Source organism: Lontra canadensis, unplaced genomic scaffold, assembly GCF_010015895.1.
Source record: "Lontra canadensis isolate GAN:19392208 unplaced genomic scaffold, GSC_riverotter_1.0 scaffold3, whole genome shotgun sequence".
NCBI lineage: Eukaryota > Metazoa > Chordata > Mammalia > Carnivora > Mustelidae > Lontra > Lontra canadensis.
In genome coordinates, this window is record NW_022630997.1 from 27021485 (window position 1) to 27031062 (window position 9578).

The following is a 9578-nucleotide window of genomic DNA, read 5'->3' on the forward strand; positions in this document are numbered from 1 at the left end:
CACTGCATATTTACACATTTTAAATTTTCCAAATATTAGACTTATGTTTTGTTATTAATTTCTATCATTATTCATTGTAGGTAGAAAACGTGGTCGGAATCACAGTGGGTTTTTTTGCTATTCCTTGAGGTGTTTTTATGGCCAGTTTGCGGATAGTTGATCTCGTCGTTCAGCTAGTACCCCTGAGCACGCCAGCCTCGGCATCACTGGGGGCGTAGTCCAGGTGGTGACTCGAGCCGTGTGGGTGGCTCCCCTCCAGGCCCCGCCCCATATTCCCCCCTCCCCACCTCCGCGGGCACATACATTCTGGGAAGTGATCTGGCGGCCCTAGCCTTTCCCAGAGCAACAGCTTGGACTCTGGCCAACCCTGCTCACTGTCAGACCACCCTCCCAAATCGTTGAGAAACCTCACTTGCTAACCCAGCAGTGGGGGGACCCAGGGACCAGATGCTCCCAGGTCACCCACTCCAGGGTTGGCTCACAGGAACACTCACAGATGTGCTCACCTTGATGGAAGGTCAGCTGGGCTCCCAGGCCAGAAGTGGGAGGGGCTGCAGGGTTTGGGAGACCCCTTCATGGGGTGGTATCCAGCAGGAAGGGCCCTGGCCTTCTATGGGCAAGGTGGAAATGAGGTGGGCTCTCCTGAGGGCAGCCCTGGCCTCATTGGCCCAGGATGGTCCACCCACTACTAATACCAACAACAATAAAATGAATAATTGATGGCCTCCTTCGTGGTCTGAGTGATTAACTCATGAAAGCTTCGGAGGCTCCCCCTAGGAACTCCATAATCTTCTTCTGTGTGAGCTTCCAACCCCATCCAACTCTAACCACCACTCCCCTCCCAGCTGTTTCCGTGGCCAGCCTCCCCCTTGCATCCATCCCTCTCCCTCAGTTCTGAGGGCAGAGAAATGGGTCCCAGCAAGCTGGGCCAACCCCACCCCGCACCAGTCACCACAGCCAGGGCTGCAAAGGTCCAGGCTCCCACCCAGCGCTGCGTGTCGTTACCTCATGTGATCAAGACCATTGCCTCAGAGGAGGAAGGGAACCCGAATGTTCATAGTTCACGGCTGGAAAGGGCTTGGACACAGAACCAGTCTTCAGGAAATCCTAGGCAGGAGAAGTTTGGGCCTCCAAGCCTAGGTTTCTATGGCAACAAAACCAGGTTCCTCGCCCCAGGAAGTGCCTGGGCTGGGGCTGGGCTCATAGCCCCATATCCCAAGTCAGAAGCCTCCCGGGGTCTGCCCAGTGACCCAGCTGTGGTTGGGATTCAGGCCACACCCAGATGGAATCCAGAGACTTCATGACATTCACATGGGAAGGGTCTGAGTAGCAGAGGCCCAGAGAGCGCCACAGGCAGAGAAGGTCCAGGGAGGGGTCCGTGCTGTTCAGGCAGCCATGGGGGTGGGGAAACCCGCTCAGCTAATAAACCCATCAGAACGGGCACACCCTCTCCCAGCCCCCTCAGCTTCTGGGTGAGCCAGCCTCCTCCACCAAAGCTACTCTTTGTTAACAGTGTTGCCATAGCAACCAGATCCAGGGAGAACTCTCTCTTCAAGGTAGAGTCTAAGGGTGACACTTGAAGAAACGGAAGTGGTGGTGACAACAGGCAGGGGCCTGGCCCTCCAGCCCTACCCCCACTACTCCTTCCTGAACTAGCCCAGCTCCCCAGAGACTGCCCCTTGCCCGTCCCAGAGCTTTGGGTCTGCTCCCCTCTCCTCTCCCTGCTGGGGGGACAGCAACATGGGAAAGACCAGGCGCCCCCAGCCCATGATCCCACACAGATCTGTGTGTCTCTGCCCCAACACACACGGACGTTACCGCTTCCACACATGTTCCAGGACGGCTTGCTGAGTCCACCAGCCCAGCTACCGTCTGGAGCTGAGGAAGAAACAGGCCAAGTATACACTTGACCCCAAGAGATCACAGATAATTACACAGAGGCAACGTGCTGCAGAGGCCTGGGGCACCACCCAGGAAGGCTGGGGGCCAACTCACTCGGGATACGGAGTCCTGCATGGGAACAGAAGTTTCGGAGAGTTTTGACAAAGAGAGGTTAAAAAGGTCACCTGGGTGTGGTATAGGGAAGGAACTGCATGGGAAGGAGGCTGCTGCAGGTGTCTGGGGCAGAGGGGGGCAGCCCGACCTGTGGAGGTAGCAATAGGCAGGGGAAGGGAGTGGAAGAGAGGTCTGGGGTGACGGGTTGAACACTCAGTCGATGTGAGGACAGACCTGGAGAGGCAAGAGGGAGACCCTGGCCATCCCGACTACTTGGACGGGGAGATGGGCAGGTCAGATTCAGGGGCACAATGACAGCAGACAGGCTCCCCATGGTCATCTGAGTGGCATCCAGCAGGCTTGGGCTGGACCACTGACAGAGCCCAGAGGACAGGCTGCGCTCATAGGAGAACGGGATCAGCAGGAGAGGGACCAGGAGCCATGGCTGGGGAGGAAAGGGTATAGGTCCAGGTCCTGAGGAACAGGAAGAGCAAGTGGCCCAAGGAGAGGCGGGTGACCTGCAGAGAGGTCTTTAGGGTGGCCAGAGGACACGGAGGCCCAGGGGACGAGTGCCTGGGAGCAGGCACCATGAACACCAGGAGGGCCATCGATGTCCACAGGCACCTGAAGACAATTTCGCAGGAGTGAAGAGGGCGCACCAGATTGGAGTGGGCTGGGAGCGAGTGGGAAGTGAGGATATGGAGTGAGCCAGCAGGGAACACGGCTTCAGAGTCAGCCTACTTGCAGGGGAGGAGAGAAGGGGGAAAATAGCTGGGGCGGGGTGGGGGCACAGCAGACAGCAGTTTGTTGTATTTAAGCTGAAAAAGCTTTATGAAAGCAAGGCACCTGGGCGGCTCCGTGAGCTAAGCCGCTGAGCGTCAGACTCCTGATCTGGGCTCAGGTCGTGATCTCAGGGTCTCAGGGTCATGGGGCGGAGCTCCAGGTAGGGCTCCACACTCGGCGTGGAGTCTGCTCAAGATTCTCTCTCTCCCTCTCCCTCTGCCTTTCCCCTGCTTATGTGCTCGCTCTCTCTCTCTCTCTCAATGGATAAATAAAATCTTTTTTTTTAATTTTAGAAAGAAAATCATATCAACTTTGAAGACATCACCTGTCAACAGCAACACCTCCCCTGTGAGGAAGCGACAGGAGAGCTGGACAATGGAATGAAGTGTCCCCTGAGTGCCTAATGTCGCGCCTGCAGGGCTGGTTCCCTGCCTCAGGGGGCTCACAGTGTGTGGCCCATGGGCAAAATGGGGTGTTCTCCTCTAAAGAGTCAGGGACACTTGGTGAGGCCCAGTGCCAGGCCTCTCCTTGAGCTGATATTGGCCCCCAGCTCCCTGAACTCACCCTGCTGCTCAGAAGGGACATGGCAGGCTCTGAGCTCCCACCACCAACCACCACGCAGGGCAGCCCCGGCCTGCAGCCTGTCCGCCCAGACCCAGTACAGGTGCATGACCATGATAGGGTGAGGGGCTCTTTTCTCTGTGCTATGTCCACATCCCACCCCTCCCCCCACCCGCAGGAATCCTGAGACGCTTCCCCAGCAAGTAAGTGAGGTGGGTAGAAGCTTCCCCAGACAGGATCATCGGGAGATGCCCTGAACCATATTCAAAGGCACCTACATGGTTCTTCAGAAATGCTTCTGCAGAGCAGAGCGTTCAGACACCTGAGGCCAGGCTGCGGTGGCCCCTGGAGCAGGGTCAGTGGCAGGCAACAGTCATACCGCCCCCACCTTGGCAGGCATCTGTGTGGTTCCTAACACTTTCATACTGTCAGCCAGACGCCTCTCCCAAGCCTCTCTGAAGCCCGTCCCAGGAGGTGAATCCCCAGGGTCCTCCATTCCCAGGGATGAGCCCTGCTCCTCCGTACCTCATCTTTGTCCCTCCCATGCTCTGGACAGGCCAGGACATAACGGGGCTTTCAGGCTTTCCTTTCCACATTTCCTGCCATGCCACTCCAGGCTGCCTTTGGCTGACCTTCCCAATCCCTGCTCCAGGGTAGTCAGATTAGGGCTGCCTGGTGTCCCCACTCTGGGGACATTCTGAAGGGATCCGTAGCCCACTCTGTGCCAGCCAGGCATCCCCTGTGTTCATTCTCTGACACGTAAACACACAGCCCCAAAGCCTCAGGTTCTGTGCCCAGGAAGAGGTGGGAAGGACACATACTCTGAAGAAAGGGCAGAGCATCCTCCCCAGAGCCCTGCAGGCCAGGGGGCTTTGCCTGGCATGTGGCCGGTGGGTGTCAGGGGCCCTCCCCTCACGGCCATGGCCTGGCAGCCTCCCCACCTGATGCCACTTCGGCACCCCGAGATGATAGGCCTCCCTCCCTCCCACCCTGCTCCCTCCTCAGATTCTGCCTGGAAGACAGGTTGCTAAGTAAACACTCATCTGCAGGAGGGAGGTGGGCAAGCGAGGGCAAAGGAACCGAGAGGCAGCCTGGAACGGGTGGGAGTTACTGCAGGCAGATTTCGGCTCAACATTTGGAAGCTCTGAGAGAAAAACAGCCAGAGCAGACCAGGCCTGAAGCAGATGGCCTCAGGAGGGAAGGTGGGAGGGAAGAGCGGTCCCAGCGGGGGGCCGCCTGGGGCTGTGGCTCTGCACCAGCAGCAGCACCGCTAGCATCACCTGGACAGGCCCCGATCTGCCTCCCCAGCCCTCTCTGCCACCAGGGCCCTGGGACCTGCCCCCAGCCCACCCTGCTGGGGAGGCCTGGAGCCCCTCTTCCACGGTAGGATGATACAGACGTGCGTATCCTACACCCCCACTTCTGAGGACTGTGGTTGGATGCCCTGACACCTGAGCCTCACTTGGCCTCATTGACAAATCTGGCTTCTGTATGGCTTAAGAAGAGGGTTCTGTGGTTAAAAACCAGAAATCAACAAGAGCTATTCCAATACTGCCCAGGAGACAGGTGTACTCGGGGGCTCTAAGGCCATACCTGAGCATCCCCGCCCCCCACTAGTCTCCTCTGAAGGACCCAGGGGATGGATGAGTGGGTCTGTTCCTCCCCAGGTCAGCCTAAGGGAGCCCATTGTGCCAGGACACCCTCCCCACTTGGCCAGACCCACAAGCCCCCCGCCTCACTCAGGACAGCCCAGCGCAGATGCCAAACACAGAGCACTGGTGTTTCTCCCCCACCCTCCTCCTCTGCCTGCAGTTGCTAAGTTACACCAAAAAACCCTCTGCTCTATGTGAACTGTTCCATTTCCACAATTTGCCAGGTGGAAGGGAGCCATCAGGCTGGCAGTTCAAGGATGCCTCCCAGAGAAAAACAAACTTGCTGGCTGGCTTTCAGGCCCCTGTAGCATACCTGGGGCCACCTGCTTTGGGTGCTCCCAAATCCAGGAGCCATGTGTGAGAGTACACAGCTGTGCTGGGAGGCTGTCAGCATGTGGGTCTCTACTGCTCATTCCCTTCTCAGGGTCAAGGGCTGTGGGTTCCACTGTCATGCTTTACCCAGCCATGACCACCCAGAGGGGTGCTGGTCACTATGACCCGTGTCTCTAACAACAAATAAAAGCTAGAGGGACACAGAACCCATGCACGCGTCCGGAGCCAAGGTTTTCCACTCGCTCCCACTCTGGATGCCCCCCTCCTATTCTGGGCTGGGGTCCTGAGGTTCAATGCAAAGTGTCCCCGGATGTCAGGGCGGAAATATCCCTAAAAGTCACCGAAACCATTTACAGATGGGGAAGCTGAGTCCCTGAGAGGCCCCCAGCCTGCCCACAGCTCAAAAGTCAAGACCTGTGGGCTCCTAACTCCCTAGCTCCCTGCTCATAACAGGAGCTGCTGCTTTGCACTCTAGGCCTCCTACTTGGGAGGGAAGGCCTGGACCCAATCTAGGCTGCACTGGGCAAGACTGTGTCCAGAAGCAGGTGGAAGATCCCTGAGGGGCAGAGCAGAGCACTGCCTCTTTGAGGTTCCCCTGAATGCCAACCTATCTCCTGGGCTTCTAGAGCAGGTGGCCATCTGGCCCCTGCCCTGGCTCCAGAGGGTGGGAGAAGAACCATAGCAGTGGGGAGGGTAAACCAGATGGGGCTCACAGCTCCAAGCAGGGAACCAGGGTTCCCAGCCACCACCACATCTCAGCCCCCAGGTGGCTCCCAAGAGGCAGGCAGCCTCCCTGTAAATATCCACCAGCTCCTGCGCTCAGAAGCAGCTAGAGATGCAGGGGGCAAGGGCCTGCTGCCTGTCCTCCCCAGACAGCAGTAGCCCGCTCCCCGCTCACACGGGCGCAGCCCAGAACCAGCTGCACCTGCGAGACATGGGGCAAAGAGAGCACGGTCCTTGAAATGACCCTTGCCCACAGTGCAGAGAGGGGCATCTCGCCCTGGCCGTCTCCCTTCAAATGCTGAGCTCACGCCCCACTTCTTCGCCACACAGCAAGGGCGTGAGATGCCACCGCGGGGCCCAGAATGCAGAGAAGCAAATGGAAACTTCCAACTGCGCAGCCCCGAGCTCCTCAGATTTCCCAGCCCCCTCCCCCACGCCAGGCCCGGGGCAGCGGACCTGCCAGCCGGTGCCCACGCCCGCCCGCCGAGGGCACTCCCGCCACGCCCAGGCAGAGATCGCCTGCTGCCCCGCGGGCGCTGGGGATCGGGGGTCCTGGCGCTGTCCAGCCCGGGGTGGAGTTCTCGGCAACTCCGCGCTGGGCTCCCGCACGCCCTCCTCCACGCGCGTCCCACGGCCAGTGCCGGGAGCGGATGCCCCGGCCCCGCGACGGTCACGCCGGGCGGGACCCAGGACCCGCGTATGCCCCGCCCGCGCTGGCGACAGGAGGGGACGGCCCGCGGGAGAGAGGGAGGGACCGAGGAACTGAGGATCGGCGCCCGCTGCCTACCTCGGTCCGGGCCGGCGTAGCTCCCGCGCAGCCCTCGCGCCGCAGTCGGGCCCCGAGCAGCGCGCGGCCCGCGCCGGCGGCGGCTCATGCTCGGCGCCCGGGCCCGCGGCACCCGCCCACCCGCGGCCGCCCCCGCGCTGCGCCAGCTGCGGGCAGAGCGGCTCCCTCCGCAGCCGGCGCCGGGGAGCGCGAGCGAGCGAGCGCGGAGCGAGCACGGAGCGGGCACGGAGCGGGCACGGAGCGGGCACGGAACGGGCACGGAGCGGGCGGGCGCGAGAGCGCAGGGAGCGGGCGAGCGCGGGGCGAGGGTGCGGGGCGGGCGCAGGCAGAGGGCGGGCGCGGGGCGGGCGCGGGGCGGGCGCGTGGAGACAGAAAGTGCAGGACGAAGGTGGAAGGAGAGGTAAAGCGCGTGGCCCGGGCGCAGGGCGCAGGGCGCAGGACGGGATGGGGGTAGGAGGCATAGAGTGTGCAGGGAGAAAGCGAGCCAGCCTTCATTTAAAAAAGGATAATTCAGTAAACCACCCCAAAGGTGATGTGGCCACCTCATGTGAAAGAACCTTTGGGGACTCCCTAGAGCTGCCCAAATGTTGGCTTCTGAAACCGCTCCCGTGGGCAACTCCTGGTCCCTTCGATTATTCCCTTTAACCGTCACAACCACCCTATGGGTTGGTGTTGGTTTTGTTCCCATTGCACAGATGAGTAAACTGATGGTAGGGAAATGAAATGACCCCACAGGATCAGGCAGGCAAATCAAGATTCAAAAACCACCCTGAGTCCCCATTCAAAAGGGGATGATTCAAAAACCATCCATAGTCCCCATTTCTCCAAAACCATCATTCTCCAAAACCATCATGAGGAGGATGTGGGTTCCAAGTCTTCTGGCTCCCAGTGAAGCTTCCTGTTCTCTGAGCAGGCATCCTTGTTCTCTGATCACAAGTTCAGGGGTCAGGAGTGACCCTTACAGACACAAACTCAAGTGAATGTGGAACAGGTCTAGGGCCAGGAAGCTTACAGGATAAAGAGGTCTGGGTGGAAGAAAGGGGAAGTACTCCATTGACATCGCCCACTCCTGCCTTGGAGAGGCTGAGGGCATTTCTTACTCATTCATTCAGTACCTATTTATTAAGTGCCTATTGTATGCTGGGTGCCATGCTGGGCACTGGGAAACAGGGGTGAATCCCCCTCTCTGGCTGAAGTTTGCATTCTTGCGGGAAGCAGGCAGTAAATGACAAGTACAAGAAAATATTTCATATGTCAGATGATGCAGACGTTTTGGAGAAAAGCACAGTGGAGAGAGGGTATAGGGAGTCCAGTTTGTGAAGTTATTTTATTTTGGCAGGTCAGGGAAGTCTTTGCTGAAGAGGTAACATCTGAGCCAAGACCCTACTGAAGCAAGCCATGCTGAATCCGAAGAATGGACACTTGGGGCATAGGGTGCAAAGGCCATGATGTGAGAATGTGCGTGGGGTGTGTGCAAGTGATAATGAGGGGACAGAGTGGTGTGCAAATGAGTGGTGTGTGTGGTAGAGAATGAGATTCCGTACCCAGGTGACCAGATCAAGGAGAGCCTGGTTGGCCATTGGCCCATGGTGGGTTTGACTCAATGCCAAGCTGGTAGAGGGTTTTGCAGAGTAATGTTATGGTCTGACTTTTTTTTTTTTTCCTTAAGATTTTATTTATTTGACAGAGAGAGAGAAAGAGAGAGAGAGACAGCAAGAGAGGGAACACAAGCATGGGGAGTGGGAAAGGAAGAAGCAGGCTTCCTGTCTAGCAAGGAGCCTGATGCAGGTAGGATCCCAGGACCCCAGGATCATGACCTGAGCTGAAGGCAGATGCTTAATGACTGAGCTGCCCAGGCACCCCCACCCCCACCCCCATCTGACTTTTCTTGACAAAAACATTTTATTTTGAAAAATTTCAAACATTTACAAAAATGGAAGCTAAGAAGGTGGTAAGCCCAATGGCCCAGCATCAACAATTATCAAAATGTGGCCAATTTTGTTTCACCAGTACCCCCATCCACCACTGTATTTTTTCAAGTGAGCATTTGTTATTAAGTGAACACTTATAACTTTTTAAAGCATAATATACATAAATGATAGCATACAAATTGTAAATTTGTGCTCAATTGATTTTCAGTGAGAATATTAATAACCATCTGTACCTTGATTTTCATTATGGGAAGGTTTTAAATTAGATTCATTTTCTTTAATATATCCAGGGCCTTGCAGATTATCTAATTCTTCTGATGTCACTTTTGATAAATTGTGTTTTTGGAATATCTTTAATTTGGCTAAATTTTCAGATTTACTAACAAGTTGTTCATAACATCCTCATATTAGCCCACAGATGTGTGCAGAATATGTAGTGATGTCCCACATTTCATTCTGATATTGGGAATCTTTGTTTTCCCTTTCTTTTCTTGATCAGTCCTGCTAGGGTTTTGTCAATTTTACCATATTTTTCAAAGAAAACTTTTGCCTTTGTTGAGTTTTCTCTTTTGTGCCTTCTATTTCATTTGATGTCTACCGTTTGTTTTATTATGTCTGTATTTCTGCTTTGGGGAAGATATTACTGTTTTGTTTTGTTTTTCAGTTTCTTAAGTTGGAAGCTAGGCTCGTTGGTTTTCAGCCTTCTTTTCTTTTTTTTTAAAGATTTTATTTATTTATTTGACAGACAGAAATCACAAGTAGGCAGAGAAGCAGGCAGGGGGAGCGGGAGAAGCAGGTTCCCTGCTGAGCAGA

General features: G+C 56.3%; 1 protein-coding gene across 1 annotated transcript in view; it reads right to left on the minus strand.

Moving 5' to 3' along the window:
* RASGEF1A (RasGEF domain family member 1A) overlaps positions 1 to 7024 on the minus strand; it is an 82995-nt gene extending 75971 nt beyond the window's left edge. The window contains exon 1 of the mRNA XM_032837068.1: positions 6835 to 7024. The gene's annotated coding sequence lies outside the window, so the exon portion shown is untranslated. The remainder of the gene's footprint in view (positions 1 to 6834) is intronic.
* Positions 7025 to 9578: the final 2554 nt, after the last annotated feature.